Raw genomic sequence first — 26,089 nt, forward strand, 5'->3', positions numbered from 1 at the left:
CATGAGCCCCTCCTTGGATGGATGATTTTGTTTCAGTCTGTGGGGTTTCTCTGTGCTGTGTTAAATGTTTCCTTTGCTGTGCAGAAGGTATTCAGTGCCCACAATGTACCAGAGAGTATTTTCAGCTATGAAGATGCAACAATGTCCTATACAAAAAAAATTCCCCATCTTCAGAATTAATTACTAGACCTTAATTAAGCCATATCCGTGAACTAGCTCTCTTTGAATCACAGTTTGCTAAAGTAACTAACTGTGTAACTACGCAACTGCTCTTTTCCTCCTGCAAGCTTTAAAGAATAATGGAGCTGAAAGAGTCCCAGCATTATGCACTGTTCTGTGGATTCAGAGGAGATTCCAGAACGAGCCAGGTTGCCCTGTTCCCTGACTACTTACACAAACCTGTGTACCCCTGTGCAGTCCCCATCCAGAGCACCATGTTCTGCCACTCTTAGGTCTACAATCCCTGCATCTGGCCCTGCCTCGAGAGTCCTGGGGGGCTCACTGGGCCATACAGACTGGCCATACCTCACAATCCCTTCTCTGTCTGCTGAGAACCGTGATAACTCTGCCTGGAACCCGGTGTTAGCAGATTCTGTCTCAAAACCTTCTCAGCTGCCAGTTGTGGGTTCCTTTCCTAAAAGTCCAGTGCCAGTTCCTAGAGCTGCATAGAGGAACCACACAAGGCCACCCTCTCCACTGTCCATCTCTTTCTCTGGCTATATGCTTGCAAAAAAAAAAAAAAATGCCACTAGTTGCTCATAAACCCCCAGGGCTTTCTTTCAAATTAACTACTGCACATCCGTTTGTAAGAAAGCTCTGCACTTGTTTGAATGGAGTCAGAATAGGGTGTCCCCTAGACAATAATTTCAAATGGGCCTCACAACTTCTAGCTAGAATTTTCCATCAGTTCTTCAGTGTGCCTCTTCGCTTCCCCCATTCTAAAGGCATTTGTTTGGGGAGATGCCTGGGACTGCATCCAGGGCCTCATGCATGCTGGGTAGGCTCTCTACCAACCGAGCTACATCCCCAGTGCCCTAAATGCATTTTCAATTTTTTTTTAAACAAGTCATTTTTTTCAGACTATTTCCCACCTTATCTCTTCTTTATTGTATACCCACTAATTACTTGAGAATACTTAAATTTACTATTAAAGATGAGCAATAAAATGCGATAAATGAAACTCCTAAGAAGTATTAAGCACAGATAACAAATCAGCAAGTAATTTTCAAGACACAGACAGAATCCATCTGATAAGGATAAGTAAGTAGCTTATAAGACACACTGCTCTGTAGAGAGTGATGGAAGACTACACAGGGTAGCGGTTCTAAAACTGGCCCTAGAGCTGCAATTAAGACCCAGAGCTATCCAGCACCTACGTGGCAAACACCACCTATGCGGCAAGCAAGCTTGCCCCTGAGTCTCTCTAGGAATGCATGTCTGTGTAAGTGATTCCAGGTTCCTCCTTTGCAAACTCTATCCCTGGTCCTTATAACCTTCAGAACGGAGCAAGTTGCTACAGTAGAGCGAGGTAGGTCCTATGAATAACACTTAGCTAAAAGTCAGGTACTGTGAGCTCTCCCTAGCTTGCTCCTTATCGCCTCTTTCTGCTTTCCACAGTATGCTTTGATCCACTGAGGAAGCCATGCGGCTTGGGGCCTGCGAGATCTTCGGTTTAACGTCTCAGGGAAAACTTTTCAGCAGCGCACACTGCTGTCGTAAGGTAGCCTCCCACAGAACATCACCTTTGCTCAGCAGAGTGATGATCCCAAAGCTTGTCCTGCTTCCCCCTGACTTGGAGCAGCTTTCCCACTCTCGCTGTTCAGAAAGAGGCTTCCTTATTGGGCTAAGTCCTACCAGTTCTCAAGATTCAGCTCTGGTATCCCCTTTCCTGCAACATTTACCTGCCACCCATTGCCTTGTTGTAGGGCCAGGTGCCTCTCCTTTTATCCTAATGATGCTCTGCTTGCTTAGACTCCACCATGTAATACAGTGGCCTCACGTCACAGCAGTGCTTTTAAATTCATTAGAACCCAAATTAAAATTGAAGCTCATTTTCCTTCTCACACGAGCCATGTCCCCACTGCTCAAATGCCACACTGTCATCATCACTTCTTGTCCTAGTGCACAGCACTGGCTTGTGACAATTCCTTCAGGACACAGGCGTGGGTGGGCCTGTTGGTTTCTGTTTTCCAGGGCCCTGTACAATGCCACACAGAACGGGTCCTCTGCATGCCTGCCTAGCACTGGGTGGATGGTGGATAAATGAACAGGGCCCTGTGCAGTGTGACACAGAACGGGTCCTCTGCATGCCTGCCTAGCACTGGGTGGATGGTGGATACATGAACAGGGCCCTGTGCAGTGTAACACAGAATGGGTCCTCTGCATGCCTGCCTAGCACTGGGTGGATGATGGATAAAATAACTTCCAGTGTAAAGAAAGTCAGGTATATGTCATGCTTTGATATCAAACCCTTTCTGAAAACATCTTTATTTTAGAGTTTGATTTTATTTTCTTGAATTCCAATTTCCTTCAGCCACTCCTTTGGAAGTGTCTTAAGGTTTCAAGGACCTCACACTTCCTGTCTGTTCATTGTTTAGACCTTTGGTAGCTATGTGGCACTTTGCCTGGATCTCTCAGAGAGCTAGGGAACGAAGCCTGTGACAAAAGGCAAGACTGAAAAGTCATGGACAAGAGTCCACTCTCAGGTCACGTAGACAGGACATCCTACAGCAGAGATGCACAGCGCTCCCACTGCTTTCATTAGCCATTTTTATCTCCTCTTGAGGACAATCCTGTTCTGAGCTAAATTTGGGAGTGATGTAATTGTTTGATGTAAACCTTCAAAGTTTGCTTTGAGGTGAGTGTCTATCTGCTTGGGCAGAAAGGGGGAAAAGAAGGAATTTCCATTCGCTTTGCTAAACATTAGCATCTTTTGTTCAATCATTTGAATGCAGGACAGTCAGAGGGAAACAGCTTAGAGAACAAGAGTTGACACCCACAGTGGCAAACCTTTGAAGGTGCTTGGATTCAATGAGGGGGAAAGTGAGACGGACCCGTATTTCAGCTTCCTAACTGTGTTCCAGTCCGCGGGCACTTCATGGCAGGCCTCTGTCTCTCAGCCACACTTGACTGGCTCTTGCTGACATGCAGCTGTCAGGCAGCAACCCTTTACCAGGCCCCTAACATGCTCCGCAGCTTCACCCAATTAACTCCCTTTCACTTGCCACAGCAGCAAAGAGCTTCATAATGGGTGGTCAGGGTGCGTGGTGTCTGCCTGCCCTCGAACTGCTCACACACAGCAAAATGTTTAACTACTTTCCTTCTTGCCTGTGTGCTCAGAACGAGGATGATACAATTTAGTCATTTCATGGATGGAACTGGACAGGAATCTGGGAAATATTACAACAATACTTTGAGTGGCTCTAAAAATAGGTTTCTCTGGTAAAAACTGAATGAAAATCAATAATTTTCTGGAAATTTTTGTTATACTACTACTCAAATTTTTGGATGAAAGCCATTGTACTTTCAAGTATTTCTGACTAAGATGCAGAATTTTTGTAAAATTTTGAAAAATAATCTGAGTTGTTCATACATTTTCTTTCATCTTCTTATGTTTAGACCTAAGCATATCATCAATTTGCCTTTATGTGCTCTGAGAATCTGAAGATTATGAAAAGAATAAATGTTACATTGAAAATAAAGAAAAGTAACAGTAAACCCTATGACCTCTGCAAACCTATATTCCTAAAGCTACACAGTGAAAACAACACAAAGGGCTGTTACTTTAAGATGAGGCTTTTCATTATCGACATTCAAATGCAGATCCCAGTAGCGATACAGGCAGGCTTATGATTTCAATTCCAAGTATTCTATCCATAATCAAAGGTGAAAAGCCAATTAAAGGACAGGGAGTTGTAGCCTCCGCCAGCAGGGCTAAGCCAGCGGAAATGACTCCATACCAGGCCAAGTGGTCCAACAATGACTTGCCAGTCTGAGTGTGAGTAGACTTCGGCAGCTCTTAGCATCAGGCCTTTAAGAATCTGTGTTCCCATGACATCTCTTCAAACTGAAATCTTTCTCTGCATAAAACTAGCACGTGTTGAACACAGCTCACGTTAACTGAAGCTCACGGTAGGAAGCAATGTGAAGTGAATTAGTGGGTAACTTAGAAACTACCCAGTTATCTGTTTTGTTCATCGCATAGAGCCATCTAAATCTAGAATTTAGTTCATCCCCATCTCTTCTTTTATTATCCTCACACAGATAATTGTCACTTCTGACTTGCATTATTTATTGTCATTTATATAATTTGTTAAAAATACTTGTACAGTGCCAGAGAGATGGCTCAGTGGTTAAGAGCACTTACTGTTCTTGCAGAGGACCTGGGCTTGGTCTCTAGCATTCATGAGATACTGTGAAACCATCTGTAACTCCAGTTCGAAGGAATCCAACACTATCTTCAGATCTCTCTGGGTACCAAGCATGCATGTGGTGCAAATATATATGTGTGTATATATGCATATATGTGTGTATATATATGCAAGCAAAAGAGTCATGCACATAAAATAAAATAAATCTAAAATAATCATTCTAAATAATAATTAAAGAAGTACATATGTGTGTTTTCTCTCTCTCTCTCTCTCACACACACACACACACAAAAAAAACTATCAGATCTGTGAGTAAAGGTATATCATTTCATCCTGCCAGTGGCATAATACAATATGGTGCTCAAGAATAAGGACTTAGAGAATTCTGGAAAGATACTGGAGAAAGCACCAAGAGCCATCTAAACAACTACTGACCTGGCAGAACATAACTATTTGGAACACTGGAGTCTACTAAAGGTTTTCAACCTCCAGGAGGGGCTGGGACAGCTGTTTTCCATTTTGGTCAACTCAGCATTTACTACAGCAACAGCTGTCCATTTGCCTCAGCAATCCTCAAGACCAATCTTGTGTACAAGTTCAAGATGCCGATGCCGCTTGCAGCAGCTAGAATGGAAAACACAGACCCTGCCCTCCAAGAACCAGGACCCATCACAGAAGTACAGAGGAAGGGGTTTTATTGTTATGCACCTTCCACACCCCTTCCCCTAGTGGAAGTGACAGCCAGGAGGCTTCAAGTTGGGATGTCTCCCTCTGCATTCATTAGCCTTTCCAGAAGTCAGACAATAAGGCTAGAATATTCAAAATCTTCTTCGAATATGTGATCACACAAACAGGTGGGAAGGGGTAGTCGGAAAGCATTAGAGAAAATTACAGTTTACACCTCATGGTGATATTTGGCATCAGAGACAGCCACAACAACAAAAGCAAAACAAAGCCCAGAAAACCCCAGGAAGGATGTGGGGTTCTGAGTTCCAAAGTCCACACATTGTTCAGTGCAAATGACCAGTGTAAAAACACCACAAATCACAAGGAATTTAAAGAATCAGGAATAAACAGCCCATTCCAAGGAAAAGAGCCAATCAACAGGAAATTGATGGCAGGTGTATAAGATAAAAACCACTGTCCGGACAATGCTTAAAGAACTAATGGTTGGCATGAGAAAGCAAAGAAAAAAATGTCTGAACAAAACAGAAATATCAATAAAGAGAAAAACCTACAAGAAACTGAAGAAGAAGAAGAAGAAGAAGAAGAAGAAGAAGAAGAAGAAGAAGAAGAAGAAGAAGAAGAAGAAGAGAAGGAGGAGGAGGAGGAGGAGAAGGAGGAGGAGGAGGAGGAGGAAGAAGAAGAAGAAGAAGAAGAAGAAGAAGAAGAAGAAGAAGAAGAAGAAGAAGACAGTAATAAAAATTAAAAGGAATCCATGACAGTTATTCAAAGGTAAATTTGAACATCACAGCAGGCAGAAGAGTCATTAAGCCTGAAGGTGGAACAGTGGAAACCATTGCATAAAGATAATATATAGACTAGTCTAGCAAAACCTTACAAACTTTTTAAGTTAACTTAGCTTTGAAAGACCATTGTTAGTAAACAGCATTTGGTATTTAAACATGACCAAACAAATAGATCAAATATTTTTTATGTATGCTTACATCATAAAGTGTATGTTTCCCCTTCATTTCCATTTGCTAAATATCTTACATTCACAATAAAGCAAATATCCAGAAATCAATGGGAATGACTTAAAAGTATACTAAATGGTATTGTGACATAAATTTTCATCCAAAAATTCCACCAAATACTCTGAAGGTTAATGTCTATGAAATGGTAACATCTCAGAATGTCTCTAACATATGCATAACTGAGATGTTGCAATGAACATGTGTAGGAGTGGCTTGTAACGATAGTAATCTGTACCCTGAGTTGTTCCATTTTCAAATCCATGTTAGAGCAATCTGCTGCTCTATGAGATACCCAAGTAGCTTGATTTTTTAGGACCATATTTCCCAGATTTTCCATGAACTTTATTTTATTGTGATGGATTGTATTGATGTAGTAAAATTGAAGTAGATAATAATGCTAACTGTACAACCTATAAAATAATAATCTCTATATTCAGGGGAAAATCATAATATATTAAAGCACTACTACTTATCAATAAGTCAGACGTTTAATAGTAGATTTGAAAATCTAACTAAGTAAGTATTTAGACAAACAAAGTGCAATCAAAAGCATTCTACTTCATACAATCTAATCCAAGGAAAACAATGCTTTTCCTTCAAGACAGGAATTTAAGGCCATTAGTAACCTCTACTTTAAGAACAAGTAAAATTGTAACTCTATCCTCAGCTGGTTAGAGCAGAATGAAAGGGGTGTTAATGCAAGGACATCACAAGAGCATCCTTTTCAATTAACCATCACACAGCCCAGAGGGAGGTGCTATTGGTACCTTCATTCTCAACATGTGAGGAAACTGAAGCATTCCTGAATAGGTCAAACCAGGATCACACAGAATGTAGAGCCCACATGAGTAGCACCATGAATGAGCTACTTAACTGGACAAGCAGCATTCACATCCTTGTTTCACCACCTATGATTCCAGGGTAGTGGTCATACCTCAGAGTAATGTGTCTGTATAGGAATATTGCAAGTATTGAATACACTGAAACATATAAAGCCATGACAGGGTCTCATACAAGGAAAGTACCAAACGTTAGCTCATTCCCCTCCTCTTTTCCTTCCTGCCCTTCACCAAGCCTCTGGTTTGAAAACTATATACATACATATATATATAAATGTATCAACAAGATCTGTTTTGTTTCATATTCACCGATTATACTTTTTTTTTGAAAATAATCTCCCTTGATCATTTGATCATTGGCGGGGAGGAAGTAACTTCAATGGAAAACTATAAATGACCTAGTAGAAAAAAGAAAAAGGCAGCCACGGTGGTTTGCAAAGAGCTAACAGTCTCAGCTCTTAGCTTACTAAACAGGATGAGGCTGGAAAGAAATCATCTTGCTTTCCTAATGTCACAAATAATACCTTTATCACAAAAAAGAATGAGTGTACACAGTGAGTGTGTTTAGAAAACTACAAAAATTGCAAAAATAGTTTAAAATGTCAACAACACTGAAAGAGAATTCACAATTTGGCTTTAATTTCTTATAATATACTGTCGGCTTACATAGTTTCCCCTGCCTGAAATTCCTTGTTCTAACTCGATCCTTGCTTCAAAATAAAGCTGAAGTGCTCAAAAAAATATTACCTAATCACTCCAGTACAAATAAATCATATTTAAGCCCCATGAGCATTTATCACTTTATTGCATTATGTGTCTGTCCTGACTCACCAACTAGATTATAAATTCCATCAAATCAGCAACTCATTACATCTTTGTATTCTATTCATGTGCAGACACAACTATCTTTCTTGCATAAAAGATAGGAAGAGAAAGAGCTCTAAAAGATTTTAGAACTCTTCAAAAGGAAGCAGAATCCATTGATTCCATAATCCACTTAGTAATGGGAGTCAGGCGCAGCATGGGTGCAGAATACCTAACTTCCAGACCCTATGCTCAGCAGAAACAAAGCTGAGGCAAGGTATGGAGATCGAGGTCTTTATCAGGTCCTAGACATGAGGTCTAAGCTGAATGAGAAGCAGACCTGGAACACACTGAAGATGGCGAGCTGATTCTGGAAACTTGGATTACCACAGGAAAATGCTTACTAATGCTCACATCATCATTTCATGACCAATCATGGTCCCGGGACCAGGCTGGAACTTGGACTGGAAATTAGGTCGTCTAATAACAGAGACATTGAATTTTATATCCAAATGCATATAAATGTCATCATAAATACATCTCAATTCTTTTATGTGATTCCCAAATAAATATACGATGCTTGTCAGCAAACATTTATTAATTTAATAAATATTAACTCATTGTCATTGCATTGTTAAATAACTTCATGTCAATCAGGTGGTCTTGTCAAGCATACAGTACTCTCCCCAATTACATAAATAAGGCATGTACAATTTACTCTCCTCTATAAACATGCTCCATATGTATCTCACATATTATTTTAATTTTTTCATTTATTAATAGCGTGGGGGGTGCACGTTGAATAAGATATAAAGACTCAAGCCCTAATCTAAGGTGGACAAGTCAGTGCATTCACATCAGCAAGTTCTCTCCTTTTCTGTCTCCTCCTCTTAAGGGACATGGGAAGGCTGTTGAAATAGGACTTTCAGTAATAGTGTGACAAAGGAGGCGACCTGGCTAGCAACAAAATTCTGAACCCACAGAGGAAGAGGGACAAGTTCAACCATGAAACTTTGCTTTGGTCATCTAAATTTCCAAGTAGGATGAGAACTATAAACTGTACACACAAGTTGGAATTTGTAGTGTAACTTTCAGTAAACGATTCCTCACATCCTGTACTAACATAAGGTATGCTAACAGAAAAGAATGCTCTCCCATAGCATCTGTAACAGAGCGAGTGGATTAATCACAGTAAATATGTATCAGAAAACATAAGTATGTGAAACCATTGTATTTCACAAAAGATTACTTCATAGCCAAATTATTCACAACCACAAAATGAGGAGGAAAATACCTACATTAGTAGAAATATATTCATTCTTCAAAACTCTTTTGTTCTTGTACTTCCTTAAAGGAAAATACTATATTATCAAAAAAAGGCAAAACCAGTTAGGATATACATAATTTTAATAATAAGAATCTACCATAGCCAATGTTACTTAATAAGATACCTTTTCAAAGTGAATTCTAAGACACCAGTAAGATTTAGCAAGGCTGTATCAAAATAATCATTTTACTATGGGGAAAGTAAAATCTATACTGCATACAATCTATATGACACATTTTCAACCAAATTCATTAGTTTCAACTAGATTTCAACAGAAATAAAGTGATGAAGACTAGGAAAATAAAGTCCTGTAACCTTCACTGGCCCCTTACCTTCTTGAAGCGTATTATCCCAATTTGTGTCAGGCAAGCAGTGAGAACAGAGGGTAACCACAAGAGTAAGCCGAAGTCAGTGCCTATCAAAGCATGCCCTAAGCCAAAGTTCTGCAAAACCAAGACCGCTATTTCTTCGCAGTTTCTCAGCTAACACAGAATCATAAGAACAAACGCAAGATATTGAAACTTCAAACCAGCCTAACCCGAGAGGACACACCTTGAATTCTTTGTGCATGAAAGCAGCTTCAAAAGGAAAGGAGGAAGTCCTTTTGTTCTAGGTGAAAGACCTGAGAATCTGTCCGTCTTTATACACAGCCGCTTTAAACTGAAGCGAAAAAATTAGGCTATTTTTTCTTTTACACAGAATACTATAAAACTTTGATTCAGACTTAAATGTACTTGTCCCTTAATGACCAATGTGAACCTGGTCATTCTTAATATTTTTCCACCACTGCATCACCTGAAATTCTTTTTTCCAGAAAGAATATCCATTTACATCTTTAGGGTATGGGTTTTATGCAAATAGTCAGTAGCTCCAACCCAGACTCTGTTAGCTTGAGCATATTACATCCCTCTCTGGGGCTGAGTTCCTTCATCAAAGGATGAACAAATAGTATTTCTTTTATAAGTTTGACGTGAAGATTCGTTCAAATAATAGTTGAAATAAGAACAGTTGTAAAATGTGTCTTCATAAAAATCTGGTAATATGAAGATGTTATTGATTGTTACTGGATCTTACAGGAATACTGATTTCAACTCTATTTTGAGTCAAGAGCCCAACTCTGAAAACACAAATCCACTTATCTATACACGAGTCCGTTCCGACGATGAACTACTTATGTGCAGACTCTTAATTCAACTTGAACGAATGCGGAGTTAGCTCACTAAACATTCAATGAGTGTGATCAGCAGGGAAGATGCCTCTTGACCACACATATCAATGAATTTAATGAGGGGTTTCATTTTAAAGAAATAATTTGGGTCTCTCTCAAGTTTTCAGCTTGGCATAAACTGAATTTTTCAGCAAAAGTTTTTCACAAAATTATTACAAGAATTATGCTTTTCACATTTATTGTTCAACTTCCTACCATGTTTTTGGGATACTGCTTTCTTTTTAATTACAGGCAATTTTTTAAATTGTTATATTGTCATTCATGTCATATAAGAAAGAGTAAGTTTACATATCTAATATTGAACAGAATTATAACTACCTAAAATACATAGCTATTGGCAGTATCTATGGCAACTGTATTCAAAACTCCAAAGTATTGGAGCCATCAAATAATTACAACTTTTAGTTCCCATGCAGGTGGAAATAGACAGGTCTAATCACCCTTCTCCCCACAGGAAAAAAAAAACACTTGGACAATATTAAAATATTAAAAACTATTTAATGAGGTTAGTTTCCTCCCAAAAGTAAACCGAGTTTGGGCTTGAACAAGATTCAGGCAAGGGAAGCTTCAAACATAACATTTTAAAAACTAGCCATTACTTCCCATGTTGAAAAAATGCAATTTTATTTCCTAACAGCAAATGAAACTGTCAGGAAAATTTAGGTGTAATAAAGTTGGGTGGCTAAACCAACATGTTAGATTTAAAATAAGACTGAATTAAAGGAATTAAAAGTAATTCTTGTGTCAGTTGACCCTACAAAAATACTTCTCAAAACTTACTGTTTTGAACAAACAGAGCTTCCTTACTCTTGATAAAGTCATTAATGGTGAAACAAATGAAATTGTGTGCTGAACAATACATTGATTAAAATGTACTGCTTTTGGCAACTTTTCCACTTAAATAAAAAGTTGTCAAGCAGGGTGACGTTAGTGGTATAGTTTTTAAACGGTGGACTCAGTCCAAGGTTAGCTAATAGCAGCTGACATGGCCTGGAATCTTGAGGCCTAAATCAACATTGTTTTCACAGCTGTAATTAAGCCACCTAATCAGAAGCACATTTTGACGGGACAGTTTCTGGAAGCCAGACATTACAATTTCTTATGCCTGGAGCGCAGTGGCTCAGGAGAGGTCCGCATTTAATTTTGGGTTAAAAAGGGGTGGAGGGCACTAAAATACGAAAGACCACTGAGATGAAGCAGGTCTGTGTGCTCCTGCCTTGACCAGCCTTGCAGCCCCCCCTCCCTGGCTCTCCGCTGAGCCCCCCCCCCCCCCCCCACTCTTAAGTGGCAGCTGGACACAGTAAGATTAAGGACTGCTGCCAAGATCAACAGATGAGCTGGTCTGAACGGCTCTCTGTGTGTTCTGATTGTAAATTGTGCTGGTGATGATTAGAGAACTCTAGCACAGGATGTCGACTCTTAAAATGGTCCAGAGAAAATCATATTTTTTTTTTTAAGTTCAGGGGAAAAAAAATAGCTTTTTTTGTGGGTTGGTGCATAGTGTTGTGTCTATTACTTTCATATGATCCAAGTGAATTCACCCAAATTAAGCAACTCTGTTATTAAAAAGGAGTGTGGGTCGGCTCGCAGCAGGGACCTTCATCTTGGTCTGCCTATGCTGAGGTGCTGTGCTCTTCCAGTGGCACAGCAGCCATGTGCATCTGCCACCTGCCAACAGAAGATGCCACTAGAACAATGACAATCCAGGACTCCAGAGCTACAGGTCATTAAGTGACTGCATTGGTAACGTTAACCCAACTAAACAGCCAGCTCGTTTTCTCCAGCACTGTTGCATTCTGTAACATTTAAACTTTCAACCCCAGAGGCCGTTGTAAAACTATCAATATGAAGGCACTAGTCACTGGAGTCTGATTACATTTAGTTCTGCATTTTAATTACATATGGATCCCATTAACTAAACCTTATGCCTTATAGGCAACATTTTAATCAAATTACTATAATTTTCAAATATGTTACAATAGTTTGACAAGTTAAAAGTTCACATTCCTGACATATTAAATATCAAAAAACTGTGCATTAAAAAGGAAATATTTCTTACAAGTATACTAATCCATTTTCCAATTACTTTGGGGACTTTTTGACTACCTAGTTATAAGTTATATTCTGAGGTTTACATACCTAGTATGTTTTTGTGAATGGTTTCTTGGTGCTGAATATAACCAAGTTTAGAAACATATTCATTTTATTGATATAAGTTGAAGCAGGAACAACATAAAACACAGAATTCACAATTCTAAATTGCTATTTATAACTCAAATAAAATAATTTTAGAGTTATACAGGAATTCAGATTTCATTTAATTAAAACTCTTCATTCTATAGCCAGGAAAACCAAGACCCATGGAGACTGTATGGTTTACTTCCCAAAGCTTTGAGATGAGTCAGTAGGCAAGTTTTCTCCAGAAGCCAAATTTCCTGTTTCTCTGTGTCGTGTTACTTTGCAGTGTAACACTTGGCCATCCTGTGTAAGAATCCCACACCAGCCAAAAACTCAATGTAAAAAAAAAATTAATGTAGTAAAACACACACAAGAGAATTTGCCATCTCTTTAATTTTAAGTCGTCAAGTACACCCGCGACTCTGTATAGCTATCTCCTTCCAGAAAGTTTCCTCGTCCCAAGGAAACCCCGTACTCATTACCACGACTGTCAACCATTAAGCTGATTCCTATCTTTATGGCCAGTTGGGGACATTTCATACACATGGAATCATGCAAGTGTGGCCTCATGAAGAAGACTAAGCGGTCTGTTTTGGTGAGTCTGGGGTTTTGTGCATACTGCAACATGGATCAAAATGCCAGGGCACTTTGGGGCTGAAGAGATGGCTCAGCAGTTAAGAGCACCTGCTGCTCATTCAGAGAACCTGGGTTCAGTTCCCAGCACCCACATGGCAGCTCACAACTGCCTGCAACTCCAGTTCTAAAGGATCTAACACCCTCTTCTGGGCTCCATGCCCACTGGACACATGCACAGTGCACATATATACATTCATGCAAATACTCACATGCATAAATATGTATATATATAAATATGTATATATATAAATATGTGTATATATAGTTTTTCGAGACCGGGTTTCTCTGTGTAGCTTTGCGCCTTTCCTGGAACTCACTTGGTAGCCCTGGCTCTGCCTCCTGAGTGCTGGGATTAAAGACGTGCGCCACCACTGCCTGGCCTTAAATATATTTTTAAATGTATTGAAACTTATGGCTAAATGACATACTCCTGTCTAGATACAATGTGTGTTTTTATCCCTTCATCAGCTCACGTGCATTGAGCAAACCCCCTTGGCTATAGTGAACATTCACTTGCTGCTAAGCAGAGGTATTTTGTCTGAAGAACTGCTTTGGATTCCTCTGGATATTTACCTAGGAGGAGCCTTGCTGTGTCAAATGGAAACTTCACATTTAACTTACCAAGGAGTCATCAAGAGATGTCAAGTATCTCCTAAGTGTTGGATGGATATTTACATTCTTTAGAAAAGTGGCTAGTAAAATCCTTTGTCCAGTTTTAAAATTAGGTTATCATTTACCCATTGTGTTAAAGAGCTCTTAATATCCTCTACATTAGACCTTATATAGATACAGAATTATAAATATTTTCTCCCCATCTGTTGAATATGTTCTCACTATGTTGGCTTTGTCTTTTCATGCACAAAAGTTTTAAATTTTGAAGAAAGCTAGTACATTTGGGTTTCTTTCAGCTCTTACCCTTATGCAGTTATATCTATGAATCAATTACCAAATCCAAGCACTTGAGTATTTAAACCTGTGGATTCTATGGATTTTCTCATTGTCAGTCTTATACTCAGGGCTTCGATCCATTATGAGTTAATTTTTTGTATGATAGCCGGTAAGTGTCCAAGAAAATACAATTTAAAAACATTTCTTTCTTTCTCAGGGCTCAGGGAACCCCATGGAAAAGGAGGCAGAAAGAGCCAGAGGGGATGGAGGACACCAAGAAATCAACAAGACTGATGCAAATATAAACTCACAGAGACTAAGGCAGCAGGCACCGGGCCTGCATGAGTCTGTAGCGGATGGGATTTTAGAGCTGAAAGGAGAAGTGGACACATGCCCACCTTTCTAACCCAGACGCAATCTCCAATTGAACCACTTACAAATAAAACTTTAGTTTTCTCCAGGAGTCTCACTGAGGGAACCAGCTACTCTTGTTTGGTAGACTGCATGCCCAGCAGTAGACGACCAACAGAAAATGAACTCAATGGCATCTTTGGAGGTTCTTTATCTCATAATGTTATGTCACTGTTTTCCTGTTATATTAGTTTTATTTTATTTCTATTTTTATTCTCTTTTTACCCTATAGTTTATTGTCTTATGGTATTTCTGAATATGTATATGAAGAAGTCTGTTTCTTGTGCCTTCTCTTGGGCTCTTTTCCTTCTGTTTATTTTGCCCTATTCTGATGTGTTAGTTTTTGTTTTATCTTATTCTATTCTATTCTATTATTATTCCTTAGAAGCCTGCTTATTTTCTAATGAGAGGCAGATGGGGGCTGATCTGAATGGGAGGGGAGATGGGGAGGAACTGGGAGGAGTAGAGGGAGGAGAAACTGCAATCAGGATATAATATGAAAAAGAAATCTATTTTCAATAAAAGGAAAAAATTTAAAAAATAAACTCTTAACTACAGTTTTTAAAAAGAGAATATAATTTAAAATATAATAGCTTTATTCCATTTTATAAAATATAATCTACTAATCGCACAGTAATTTGAAGCTCCTGGTTGTGAAATATGCTATTATATAAATTGTATGCAAGTGTGCCAAAAAATAGTGTAAAAATATCTTTTCTTAAATTTCCTCCGATTCCTTAAGTACCTAACTCTGCAGATTATTCTGTTATCTCTCCTAGTCTAGAATTTTTCCTGGTAAGGTAAAGGACAAGGTTCTTTATTTTTCCATACATAAATCTGCCCCAGGGCCTACTGACATATGTATATTACAGGACTGCAACTCATCGGGCTCCATAAAGGGTTTGAATAAACGCAAACTCGATAAAAGGATGTGTGAGTGCCTGTGTGTATGTATGCACACCACGTGATGCCTGGTGCCATGGAGTCCAGAAGAGGACACTGGATCATCTCCCCAAACTGAAGTTAAAGATAGTTGTGAGCCACTTGATGTGGATGGCAGGAACTACACCTGAGTCCTCTTGAAGAGCAACAAGTGCTCTTAACTGCTGAGACATCTCTCCAGCCCCCAAAATACACTTTTAAGAAAGAACTTTCTACTGATTTGTGTAAATTAATTTCCACCTGAAATAATCCTCTCATAGCCTAGCTGTTGTAGGGCCGAGGCACAGTTAATATTAATTTGTTTTTTAAGTTGTCATCAACACGAGTTTCCTGAGCCCCAGCGTGTGAGTAAAAGGTACTACTAGTCAGTTTATCTGTGTAGAGGCAAGAGCCATAGAACATTCAACAAAGCTTAAATTATTTAAACGGTATGTCAAAGCAATGCTCTGCTTGGCCACAAACATGCTTGGAATTTTGTCCCTTTTTATGAAGATTAATAAAGAAGAAAAGTACCAAATTCATTTTATTTTACCAAAGACATAATAATATGTAAATTATAATACTCAATCTTGCTGTCATTAGGGAAGACCATGACACATAATTTGAAGGGAATTAATCAGGAAAATGGGGTACAGGCAAGTTCAGGGGACCTGTGGTTTGTGCAGAGGACGTAATAAACAATAAGTAGGTATTGGACAAGTATTACAGAAGGAAGCCTCCTCCAATTAATATTAATTCAAATAGATCAGCATTTCTTAAGGTCAGGTGGTTGAAACAGATTATAAAATCAGATAGCGCAGCACCTCAAAGACTCACAGTGTGGTACTACACACAGTAATTGATTGTGTAGTCAAACACACGTGGTGCCCGGACAGGAAGTAGAGGGATAAAAGGGCTCTGCCAGCTGGAGCTAGGTTCAAAAGCCAGACAGAACCAGAATCTCTTTGAATGTCCATGACAAAGATCTTGCACATTACTGGGAAAAGTAAATGGAACAAAAATATATTTTGAGTGGAGCTATACCCCGGCTGCATCTGTGTTTCAAAAGGTAACTCTGGCACTAATATGGCAGATAGAATGGAAAAGTGAAGACCAGATATAGGAACATTTATGCCAAAAGAATGTTCGTTTTGCCATGAACAGTTTTGGAATTTTATCCAATTTTTAGAAAATGTAGTGAAGAAAAGAAATGTTATTTTATTTGAATGTACATTCTGTAATACAGGGAAACTCATATCCACATAGGTAGAAAATAGGGAGAAGGATGTAAATCTGGTGGTTGAGAGTATGACTTAGCATTTGTAAAAGTGGCATTAGAGGAAACGTGAAGCAGAATGGCCAGGGTTATGTACTGGTCAAGGCATGTTGGTAAAGGTAGAATTTGGAAGGCAGAGTTTGGGTCCTTCCAGGGTTGGACAATACTAATTTTTAGCACCTTGATGAATTTGAAGTGTCTTCAGAAAATCTAAGTATAGATATCTATCAAGCAAATGATGCTCTCAATAACTTAATTAGAAAGGAAAACAGAAGAAAGAGAGGTGTTCAGAAGCCAATTTAGTTGTTACCATTCTGTGAACAACAGACAGAATTAATTAAAATGTCTAGGTGCCAAAATACCATCTTATATACCATTCTTATACTTGTTTATCCATCCTTATAACACTTTAGTGAAGGACACAACTTTACAAAGTCGTATTTATTATGTATACATTTTTGTTTATTTATTTGCAAAATAATGTGCAATGTTTAAATATTATATAAATATAAAATTTATAATATCATACTCAAAAGTCACTCTTCCAGTAACACATCATGAAAGTGGATCTTACATTTTTTTTTTACTTTTTAAAAAATGCTATTATTTTATGTGTATGGGTGTTTTTCCTGTTTGTATAGCTGTGCACCATACACATGCCTGGTGCCAGTGGTGGCCAGAGAGGGCATCAGATGCCCTGGATCTGGAGTTACAGGTAGTTGTGAGGCACCATGTGGGGGCTGGGAATCAAACCAGGTCCTCTGGAATAGCAGCCAGGGCTGCTGATTACTAAGCCAACTGTCCAGATCCAAAAGTGGATCTTCTTTAAAAGCATCAGAAAGCAAAGCTCTAGAAGCGATGGTATGAGGCTGGTGCAACGTGAGCTGTTACCTCCACGACCCTGTTTACTGTGCCACAGAACCCTCTAGTTTTAAGAACATGCAAAAACTCTCAAAGTTTAGAAATGATAACCAAGATCAAAAATAAAGTTTGGTATCAGCCAAGCTGTCACCATGAGTATGTTATGTTGCTCTTATTTAGTTCTATTAATATCCAAAGGCCAAGGCTGGAGCTTATGCTAAACATATAAGGGGTTCAATTGACTCACTTAGAAAGTAAGCAGTATTCAGCAAAATGTAAAATGAGTGTTGACTGGCATAAAATATGGGTGAATTTGGAGGAGAAACAGGAAAAATAAATAAATTTAGAGCAGGAAAAAGAACTAAAGCAAAGGAAGGAGGTTTTTTTAACAGTTACCAGAGAGAACTAAGTCTCAAAAGTGGAGCCTATCACTGCTTATGGACATCCTGTAGTGCCGGTTCTCACAAGCTCCCCATATCCTCCGGGGCTGGCGCTCACAAGTTGCCCCACATCTTTCAGGGTTGGCTCCTTCAAGTTCTTCCATCCTCCAGGGTCGGTTCTCACAAGCTTCAGGTCATACTGGACGTCTTTCAGCTTGTAAGCATAGAGTGCTTTTCTCTATCAGCTCCTAAGTAATCTTCATTATCTCACTAAGATTTCAGTTCCTGAAGGAGGTTTTTCCTCTCCACACCTGAATTCAGTTCCCCAGCCACAGCTGCCTCATGCTCCTCTCTCCCTATGGTACCGGTGATGGCTGCATGTGCCACACTGCAGTCTCAGGAAAGCATCAAAGAACCAGAGTGACCCAGGTGAGTGCTACCCAAGTCTAGAATGGGACTCAGAATCTGCACTCTGTACCAGTGTACAGTGGGATCTCTCTTAACACATGACTTCATGGCTAACAGTTGCTTGTTCTTTTTTCTTGCCTACACACAAAAAAGATTTCCTCCTAATTAACATATTTTAAAGCTTAGCTTCAGGAAATGCATAGCTAACAAAAAAAATATGGTTGTACATAGGCAAGAGAATCAATATTTATTGTGCACCTACTAATATGCCAGACATTGTCTTTATTTTGTTCTTTAAACAATCTTACAGTGTAAGCACTTCCATCTATATATTAAAAACATCAAAACTGATGTTCAGAGTATTTGTATGAATAACAACAGTGCCAGGATATATAAACATTTGCATCATTGGGAAGCTTCGCATGTGGGGCCTGTGAGAAAATAGTGATGACATGTGAGGTGTATGTTCGAAGACTGGACTAGTTAATAGGATTCTTAAATGACCAAGCTAAACACTAGCGACACCAAACACAGGCATCAAGGCCATGATGGTTAGGAGCACAGTCAAACCAGATCATAAAATAAAAGAGGAACTTACTGTTTAAGAACAGAGTGCAAAACACGAAGGTGGGCTTGGACTACCAGAGCAAGCAGTTTGGGATTCTATTGTATACAGCTGTTTGAGTGCAGTGACTTTAACAGAGAGAGGATATGTAACCAATGCAGTAGTATATTATTATAGTGTTCAAATTTCACAATATAACATCATTCATTAAACAGACTATTATACAGAAAGCTCATCCCTCATTGGAAAAAAAAACATATTTGGATTGCTCTTCCCTTCTAACAAGCTATCAAATCATTACAGAGACTCTCACTGACATTTCTGACCTTCTTGGTACCTCTGACAACGTTAGGCAGAATGACCTCCCCTCACCTCTGTTCCCATGGACTTTCTATGCCTATTTTTGTGTCTGTTATATTCCCAGGAAAGAACAGGAAACCACAAAAGCAGAGATCATGTCTTATCTGTTTTAATCCCCATGCTTCAAATGACACCCACTCAGAAAGTAAGATATAAAATGATCTATGCAGAACAGACACAGACGTGCATGAATTCCAATGGAGACCATGTCTACAGTAAGTGCTTTGCAGACAAAATGGTACAAAGTACTAACTACTTCTCTGATTTTGAAACACCTATGTCAGCAGGCATTAATATTCCCAAATACTAGATAAGGAATAGCAGCTCACTGAGGTTAAAAATCTTACCCAAAAAGACAAAGAAATTTGAATTTAGGATGCCATGATTGGCCACTGTGGTCACTATCATTCCTAATGCACCATGCTACTCCCTACAATAAAGTAAACCCCTAAAGGCTATCTCTTGAATTTGTTACAACTGAAATATCTTGGAGAAATACTAGAAGGACCTGCTGAGGGCTCTGAAAAGCAAAGGAAAGTGAGCAGAGTTTAGAGAAGAGAGCGGCATGTGCTCAGTAGAACTGTGGGTCTCCTGTTTCCTTTCCTTTGTTCTTACTTCCTTACATGGAGACCTGTCTGGCCAGATAACTACAGGGGGTACTGAGAACCAGTGCTGGAGTAGAGGGCAATCCCCATTTCTTTCCTTTTCCTCTCTTTCCCCACTTTGTCCTAAGGGGAGCCTCACTCTCAGCAACTGTATGGCAGCATAGACAGATAAAATTCTAGCCTTTAATCCCATCACTCAGGAGGCAGAGGCAGAGGCAGGCGGGTCTCTGAGTTTCAAGCCAGTCTGGTCCACAAAGCAAGTTCCAAGACAGCCAGAGCTGTTACACAGAGAAAAGCTGTTTCAGGGGAAAGGAGGAGAGAGAGAGAGAGAGAGAGAGAGAGAGAGAGAGAGAGAGAGAGAGAGAGAAAGAGAGAGACAGAGAGACAGAGACAGACAGAGAGAGACAGAGACAGAGAGACAGAGAGACAGAGACAGGGAGAGAGGGAGGAAGGGAGGAAGGAAACTTCTCTCTGATGTAGTAGATTGAGACCATTACAAAAACCACAGTAATCAAATTACAGTCCTGAAGCCCAGTCCCAACTGATACATCTGCAATAAAACTCCTGCCTCTAAGGCTTGGGTCACCGAGGAATCCGGGTGAGAAGATCCTAAGAGCCAGAGGGACAGGGAATTTTCTGAGACTGTGTCTCCTAGTAATGTCAGAAGTTACATCCATAAAGTCGCATCAACATGGCTGCCTAACATGAGCTGATCACAGACAACAACAGACATGCCAACAATAGACACGCTGACGGGGAAGGGGAAGGCCGGGTGGCTTCAACCCCACAAAGAGAACAAGGAAACTGAGGACCCCGACAGAGGGAGAGATGGTTTTCCCAAGGAAGAGCACCCGCTGGCTGCCCACCCAGACAACCATTACACAGACTGAGTAGGTTGTATTTAGAAATTATATATGTTATTGTATTCAGAAGTATAAATATATATACATATATTGATGAAAAGAGACCATGAGCTGTAGAAGAGCAAGGAGGAGTATACGGGCGGGTTTGGAAGAAGAACGGAGGAGGGATAAATGGGGTAGTTATAATCTCAAAAATAAAAAAATAATTTTAAATATAGAGCATACATGGATTCATGAAGGAATTACTGAATATTTGCATAAGGAAATAACACATGTCAGTTCCATTTATAATTTCTTGGTTAAGCAACTCACCCAGTAAGGCCTAAATTGTAAGGCTAGGAGAAGCGCAATCACCCATGTGCCTAGAAAGACAAGGGAAACTTCAGAACGCCTACCAGAGAAAACAAACGAAGAAATGACAGTCTTACCGTTCTCAGCAGGAAAATCAAGAAAATCCATGATACATTGGAAAAATATAAGTATTCTAAGGATTATAATAAGAATTATAATTTAAACCATACAATGTGTAAAATGTTCAAGAAATAATCTTAAAAAAAGTCTAAAAAAAGAAATAATCTAAAATTTCTCAACACACCAAAAGTAAGAAATTTTGTCACATTCTTAGAAGAGACAATAGGGCTAGAGAGATGACTCAGGAACTAGAGGCAGGGTCACAACTGAAAACGTAAGAAGACAGGAAGCACACGGCACTCCCCAAAGGAAGCAGACAGTGGAACTATAAAACAAAGACAAAGCTGTTACAGACATTCTTGAAATGAGTGACAGCATAAAATTGTTCAGGACATATTTATAAAAGAACAAATTGAAATTTCAGAAGTAAAAACATACAGTACTGAAATTAAATTTTTATTAGATGTGTTCACAGCAGCTATGACAGAGGAAATATATAGTGAACCTGTGTGAATTCACGGAGTCCATCCAATCAAACAACAGGAAATAAATAATGGAGAAAGAGAAAGAAACCTTGAGATTCTAAGAACTAATGGCTGAAGACCTCCCACATCCAGGGAAAGATGTAAACGCACAGATTCAAGAAACTCACTGAATAGGACAAACTCCACTCCCTACAAACATCTGACAACTAACTAATGTGCATCAACATGTTACAATCAAACTGGAAAAAAATGACAGAGAAATCTTGAATGAGGGTGGAGAAAAACATGAGGTAACAGGTTAGGGAGGTAACCCTCTGAGTGACTGTACAGTTCCCACCAGAAATCCTGTAGGAGTAAAGGAAATGGCAAAACATTTCACAGCGGGGAGACTACTGTCAATACAGAAGGCCATATTCAACGAAAGTATTTTCCAAAATAAAGTGAAATAAAAACATTGTAAAACGAAAGAGAACTAACAAAATCCACTATAATATTGAATCTCTAAAAAAAATACTTAAGAGCTTTCCTTACACTAAAAAGAAATGATAGTAAACAGGTATTTAGGTCTTCAAGATAAAGAAATTGAAAAAGGTAAAGTCTAGGTAATTATAAAAGATTTGCCTTAATACATTTTAAAATTATGCATAGCTGTTGAAAGAAAAATGTCTGGTGGCCCTTTCAATGCATGTATATAAGTTGAGTAAGAATGTACATATATGTATGTGTGTATATATATATATATATGTGTATATGTATGTGTGTGTGAATTATGATATAATCATGGGAGAACAAATAACTTACATCCTAGTAAGGATTTTTCTTTTATTTTTAAGATTATAATACAATTACATTATTTCTCCCTCTTTTTATCCCTCTCTCTAAATCCTCCTAAATACCACTCCTTATTTCTCTTTCAAATTCATTACCTCTTTTTTTATTATTGTTATTACACACATTTATGTTTAAGTATATAAATATATATTCCTAAATAAACCTGCTCAGTCTAGACAACATTACTTGTATGTATGTTTTCAGGGCTGATCACTGGTATTGGATAACTAACTGGTGTGCGCTTCCTTGGAGAAGACTACTACTCCTGCTCTCCGCGTTTCTTAGTTGTCTGTAGTTCTCTATCTCTATCCACTTTGGCATATCTATTGTTGTCCTTGTTCAGCTCACACTTGAGCAGTTACATTGGTGAGACTTTATGGGCTGTAATATACGACGTTACTAGGGGACACACAGTCTCACAGCAAACTCCATGATTCTCTGGCTATTACAATCTTTCAGCCCCTCTTCTGCAATGTTCCCTGAGCTTTAGGTGAGGAAGTGTTTTGTAGCTGTATCCATTAGAACTGAGCTTCACAATCCAGCATTTTGATGGGCGTGGTTTTCTATAATGATTCTTGATGGGGGTGAGAACTCCTTGTAAGGTTTTATACTTTTCTTGATGGGGTCAATAACAATATTAAGATATATCTATATATCACTAAAATAATGAATACAGATAGATATAGATATAGATATAGATATAGCCAGTAGACAAATTAAAACAGAATGCTGAAATAAATTCAAATAATCAAAGAGAAAAAATAAATGGAACACAGAGAAACAAAAACAGAAGAAACACATTTTTAAATGAGAAAAATGCAAGCCTATCAGCAATATATTAATTATAAATGGCTTAATTACTTAATTAAAAACCAGAGACTGTGAAAATGCATAAAGGAAAACCAAACCATTCCTTTCTAGAAGAAACTCACAGTAAATACAAAGCATAGGAAGGTAAAAAGAAAAGGATTGAAAAAGACATGCTATGGACTAAAATAGTAAAAGTATAGTGTACTGGATAGAATTTGGGGGGGCTATATTTAGGGGTCTCAAGATAATAGACCACAGAAATCACTCCTATCTCAGAATTCTCTGGACCCTCAGAACATACTGCCTCTGTCTCGCATCCAGCTGCTAAATATCTGAGGAAATATAAAATCACCATGGTTTGGAAAGGGTCAGTTCCTGCATACCCACCAACACCTTGCTAGAAGAGGTTTTGTTAAGGTAACCAGTGGCCTCCACAGGTCAAGTCTAAAGGACATTTTCAGCCTCTGCTCTACTGTACTTCCAAAGCCCCTGACACTATTGACTACAGATTCTTCTTGCAATATTTTGTCCCCATGGTATATTTTTTGTTTTTCTTTCACAGCCTCCTTTATAACCTTTATCACTCAGGAATTATACGTTGAATTTTCCAAGATTTATCCTCAGGCATTTTTAGACTGAATTTTAAGAATTAGTCAATGAAAAAGAAGAAGACAGGCCTCAGAAAGAGCAGTGAGCTCAGTTTTTGGAATAAACTGATGCTGCCATAGACAGAAAAGAACACACAAGCTACAGTACAAAGCAGAACAAAATGATGCCACTGAAAGTGCTAGGCTAGCAGATAACCTTCCTGAGGTGATGCACTCAATTTTCTATCTGAATAAAGGTTATTAAACTAATCACTCACACACACACACACACACACACACACACACACACACACACACACACCACCTATCTACTCACTAAGTATAAGTATAAGTACATGGCAAAGTCCAAAACAGCTGAACATTTCTCAGTCGACTTCCCAATATCTGCATTAGGAAGTAGTATCATCATTCTCACTTGCAGTTGAAAATTCGGAGATCCAAACCTCATTGTTAGCAATGGACAGAACTAGAATCCATGTACCAGATGCTGCTGAGGCAACCTGTCCTTCTACCTTAGATGTGACTTAAAATCCTAAAGCTGATTACTACATCCAAGGACAAGGAAGCAGTTTAGGAACTGCATTTATAAAATGAACCACTAAACTAGCAAAAATAACCACCTACATCTAGATTTCTTACTGTTATAATAAGAACCCATGAAATAAAAACACTGTATTTTTAAAAGTAACAGAAATGCACTTACTATATGGGTTATAATTCATAACTATAATTTTCTGTTATAAAAAGTCATGCTAATTTTTGTAATGTATACTTAGTAGAATTCCAAATGGAGACACACTCAAAGCTCATGCTCTTAACCCACCAAAAACTATTGCCTCATATCCATATCAGACGAAGTCTAAGGCTTGCTTGTCTCCCTCCCTCAAAGTTCTTGAGAGGTTTAAATTAGAAAGAGCACATGCAAATGCCTTGACAAACAAAATCATCATGAAGATGTGTTACTATTTTAGAGATAGTGATGCTCAACGAGAGAAATCAACAAAAGAGCACACACACATAAAGACCCTGTGCTTCCCAGGATGATAGATCACATCCCAGGATGAGTCTTCACAGTGAATGTGTTCCCTTCATGAGAACCATGGCAAGAATGAACACATCTCACGTGTGAGGTGATGACCAAGTGTGTTTAGACCAGAAAGGTGGTTTGGGTATAACAGTAAGTACAATTTCATCAAAAAAGTAAATGGTTAAAAAAAGTAACAATTAGAAAAACAATTCTGTTCATCAAGTTTTGCCTTTCTTAAAATACAAGCAATTAGTTTTCTGTGACTAATAGTAACAAGCAATAAGGATTGGTACAACCCAACCCAGTTAACATAAGCTAAACAGTATAATACAATTATAACAGAGAATAAACATGAAGAAAGGTGAATACGTAAATTCAAATGTTCAAATGTGCAATGTTCCCTCTTTAATCTTAATCTCTCTTAGTAGAGGTCAAAGTATCATTAAGCTCTCATTAAAAATCTAATAAAGGATAAAAAAAATTGAACTGACACCCTAGGTCCCAAGTAACTGGCTTTTGATATTTATTAGGTAAATTCCTAATATGCATGTTCCTAAATATTAGGTATCGACTGTGGCCAGACTGCTCTTGGCCCACCCAGGGTGTCTTTGTGGCCATGAAGAACACCTCAAAAGTACTTGTATTTGTAGAGTGTATTTGGGGTTCAACTGAGCGCAGGGAGCAAACAGACAATGCACACCCGTGAAATACCTCATGGGTCAGTGGATGACGGGGGCTATGGCAAAAAGAGGAAAGCAAGAAAGGTAGAAATGAGGGGCAAAGAGAGGCAGAGAGGAGTGGGACAGGAGGGAGGGCTTGGTTGCTGGCTGCTGTTCCAAACACCACAGTCCCAAAGGTGTCACTGAAATGCTGGCAATGGAGCTGAATCCGGAAGGAAAAAGCCGAGCCAAACCACAGCTGTCACCAACCTAAGGTCAGCCAGGTTAGCTCCTGGGCCGCTAAGCATCATCGTTTGAAACAGGCCCACAGCTGAATCTCGAAACTGTAGTTTTTACTCAGAAGTCACCCCCATGCATCATAACCAAATCAAAAAAGGAAAACATACAGTCCAATTACTAACAACCCTCTGAATGTCTGTTACATTCCACTACATCACGAATATATTCATTTTATAAAATTCCCCAAATGCATATCCCAAATGTAGAATTTATTTTATTTTTAGTTTTAAATTAGCCCAAATTTCATCATGGCTAAAATTTTAAGACATAAAATGAGTACTGAAACAGAATTTTAATCATATAGATGAATCACAACATGCATCTTTAGCTAGGCATGTATT

General features: G+C 38.7%; 1 protein-coding gene across 3 annotated transcripts in view; it reads right to left on the reverse strand.

The window, feature by feature from the left end:
* Ccdc171 (coiled-coil domain containing 171) overlaps positions 1-26,089 on the reverse strand; it is a 314,303-nt gene that overhangs the window by 18,444 nt on the left and 269,770 nt on the right. The gene's annotated exons all lie outside the window — the stretch shown is intronic.

Source organism: Peromyscus californicus, unplaced genomic scaffold (genome assembly GCF_007827085.1).
Source record: "Peromyscus californicus insignis strain IS unplaced genomic scaffold, ASM782708v3 Scaffold_5__1_contigs__length_169319896, whole genome shotgun sequence".
Lineage (NCBI taxonomy): Eukaryota > Metazoa > Chordata > Mammalia > Rodentia > Cricetidae > Peromyscus > Peromyscus californicus.